Raw genomic sequence first — 3,533 nt, 5'->3', positions numbered from 1 at the left:
CACAAAAACCCTATATGCAAATAGGAAGGAAATTTGGGATGAAGATATGTAGTGGGAAAGTAGATAGGAGAAGAGAGTGGGAGACTTTGAAAAAGCTAACATTACACATATTTATGGACTTGTAAAAGGAACAGTAGGTGAACAGAAATCCTATATTTAATTATGAGTATTCTACCAAATCATGATAAAATTTTTTTCATGTAGAATGGTAAACAGTACAACGTAATCCATATCTATTGATATTTACAAAATGACTTAATTTTGGCATCCCTCCATAGTGTGCAATCACTTCTGTCTCACTGACTTGGCATTTGTTGAACTATTTGGTTTTACATTTCCACTGCCTTTTCATATGTTTTTGGACTGATTCATTCCTCTCCGATACCAGACAGATCCCACTTCTTTAAAACGTGTCCATCTTGGATTGTTTTGACATCCTGCCCCCATTCCAGAATCTTTTTATTGGGAAGAATGAATGGAAAGAAACCATCTGTTAGGTGGATTTTTAATAGCTTTCATGGTACTATGGCAATGTGGGTACATAGAAATAAATTATAGTTTTCCTCACCTTCTTTTGTTAGAATTACATTACCATTTATAGGTATAAATTTCTTCAAACTCACCTTGGTTTTATTGTTTTGCTAGATTATTGTTAATATTCTGTTGCTTGTAATATTGAAATAGTAAGTTTTGCAGTGGAATCCCCCCTCAAATCCATAAAAACCAGTGTTAAAAGAAAAGAATTACTTTTTAAGAAAACATTAGGCACGGCCTATAGAGACGTCACGAAGCCTGCTGCAGAGAGAAGATGGCGGTCGCCGTGAGAGCTTTGCAGAAGCAGCTAGAAAAGGCCAAGGAGAGCCTCAAGAATGTGGACGAGAATATCCACAAGCTCACCAAGCGGGACCTGAATGACGTGAGGCCCACCCAAGCCAGATTGCTGGCCCTTTCTGGTCCTGGTGGAGGTAGAGGACAAGGTAGTTTATTGCTAAGGCATGGATTCTCAGATAGTGGAGGAGGACGCCCAGCCAAACAAAGAGACCTTGGAAGGGATAGTCAGTAGGCTGGGTGGAGAGAGTCGGACAAGAAGAGAATCACGCCAGGAAGGTAACCCAGAAGACGATGATGTTAAAAAGCCAACACTGCAATCTTCCGTTGTAGCTACCTTCAAAGAACGCACATGTAAAGAACTTATCCAGGATCAAAACATGGATGAAAAGGGAAAGCAAAGGAACCGACGAATATTTGGCTTGTTGATGGGCACTCTGAACGGCAAAAGAGACGCCAAGAAATTGAACAAAAACTTGAAGCTCAGGCTGAAGAAGAGAGAAAGCAGGTTGAAAATGAGAGGAGAGAACTGTATGAGGAGAGACGTGCTAAACAGACAGAACTGCAGCTTCTGGAACAGAAGGTTGAGCTTGCACAGCCTCAAGAAGAATGGAATGAGCATAATGCCAAGATAATTGAGTATATAAGAACCAAGACAAAGCCCCATTTGTTCTATATTCCTGGAAGAATGTGTCCAGCTACCCAAAAGCTAATAGAAGAGTCACAGAGAAAAATGAATGCTTTATTTGAAGGTAGACGCATCGAATTTGCAGAACAAATAAATAAAATGAAGGCTAGGTCTAGAAGACAATCAATGAAGGAAAAAGAGCATCAGGTGGTACGTAATGAAGAACAGAAAGCGGAACAAAAGGGTAAGGTGGCTCAGCGAGAGGAAGAGTTGGAGGAGACAGGTAATCAGCACAATGAGGTAGAAATAGAGGAGGCAGGAGAGGAAGAGGAGAAGGAAGCAGGTGTAGTTCATAGTGATGCAGAGAAAGAACAGGAGGGGGAGGAACAAAAGCAGGAGACGGAGGCTAAGATGGAGGAGGAGTCTGAGGTAAGAGAAGGTGAGAAGCAGCAGGATAGTCAGCCAGAAGAAGTTATGGATGTGTTAGAGATGGTTGAAAGTGTCAAAAATGTAATTGCTGAGCAGGAAGTAATGGAAACTAATCAAGTTGAAAGTATAGATCCTTCAGAAAATGAAACTAGCAAGGAATTGGAGCCAGAGATGGAATTTGATGTTGAGCCAGATAAAGAATGTAAATCTCTTCCTCCTGGAAAAGAGAATATTAGTTCTCTGGAAGTGGAAAAGGAGTCTGAGGAAAAAGAGGAAAAAGAAGATAAAGAGCCTGAGCCCCAACCTGAGCCTGTGGCACAGCCTCAGCCCCCACCTCAGCCCCTGCCCCAGAGTCAGCCCCACTCTCAGCCCCATTCTCAGCCCCAACCTGCACTCAGTCCCAGCCTCTCTGTCAGCCTGAGACTTTGCCATTAGCTGTTTTGCAGCCTTCACCTCAAGTTATTCAGGAGCAAGGAAATCTACCTCCTGAGCGGAAGGATTTTCCTGTAGAGTCTATAAAACTCCCTGAGATGCCTGTAGAGCCAGTCTTGACAGTACATTCAGAAAAAACAAAATTAAGACTAGGAGCAGAAGCAGAGGGCGAGCAAGAAATAAAACAAGCAGGAGTAGAAGTCGAAGCAGCAGCAGCAGCAGCAGTTCCAGTAGCAGCTCTACTAGTAGCAGCAGTGTGAGCAGCTCCAGCAGTGGCAGCAGTAGTAGTCGAAGCAGCTCCAGCACAAGTGGGAGCAGCAGCAGCACTAGCAGTAACAGTGAGAGTAGGAGCCGAGATAGAAAGCACAGAAGGAGCGTGGACAGGAAGTGAAGGGAAACATCAGGACTAGAAATAAGTCACAAGTCTTCAAAAGGTGGTAGTAGTAGAGATACGAAAGGATCAAAGGATAAGAATTCCGGATCTGACAGAAAAAGGTCTATATCGGAGAGTAGACGATCAGGCAAAAGATCTTCAAGAAGTGAAAGAGATCGAAAATCAGACAGAAAAGACAAAGGGCGTTAATGGAAGAAGCCAGGCCTATTCTTTGCAGTAGAAGATTTGATGAGTAAAAGGATTACCTTGTAAAGAGGATGCTGCCTTAAGAATTGCATGTTGTAAAAATTCTTTTTGGAAAATACAGATTGGTTATTTACCAGACACTCTTGTACTTTTTGCATAATTTTGTAAGAGTCATTTATCAAAATTATGTGATTTCCAAAATATATAAAAATGATAATGATAAAAAAAGATTAACATCCTTTGTCATCTTTTTTAAATACCCTATTACTCTTCAGTCAGAATCTGTATATTTTAATAGGTAAATCTTTAATTGTTTCTTTATGTTCTGTATCATACATTGCTTTTGTAGAAATAAATATGCATCTTTCATTATTTTTGGGATGTCTTTGTTGACAGTTGTATAATAAATATCTTTATATCATTTTTAGTTTTTCTCACAAGATACTGAACATGATTAGGACGTTTTTAGGTTTCATCACTTTGATTTGCCTGAAAAGTTATTTTGAGTTGCCAGGTTTTTACAGCTTTGATGGGGAATAGTTCTTTTAAAACATTTAATTATTTCCCATTTTACAATTTTTAATCTAAGCATTTTTCTGTTTTTCATTTAAACCATTCAGTTGGTAGATAACTTAA

General features: G+C 40.0%; 1 pseudogene across 1 annotated transcript; it reads left to right on the top strand.

Moving 5' to 3' along the window:
* Positions 1-683: 683 nt before the first annotated feature.
* On the top strand, positions 684-3,025 carry LOC116914499 (annotated as a pseudogene). Its single transcript, XR_004389754.1, has one exon. The product of XR_004389754.1 is annotated as a pinin-like (transcript).
* Positions 3,026-3,533: the final 508 nt, after the last annotated feature.

Source organism: Rattus rattus, chromosome 13 (assembly GCF_011064425.1).
Source record: "Rattus rattus isolate New Zealand chromosome 13, Rrattus_CSIRO_v1, whole genome shotgun sequence".
NCBI classification, from domain to species: Eukaryota; Metazoa; Chordata; class Mammalia; order Rodentia; family Muridae; genus Rattus; species Rattus rattus.
The sequence above is the reverse complement of the archived record's forward strand: the minus strand, read 5'-3'. Positions and strand labels throughout refer to the sequence as shown.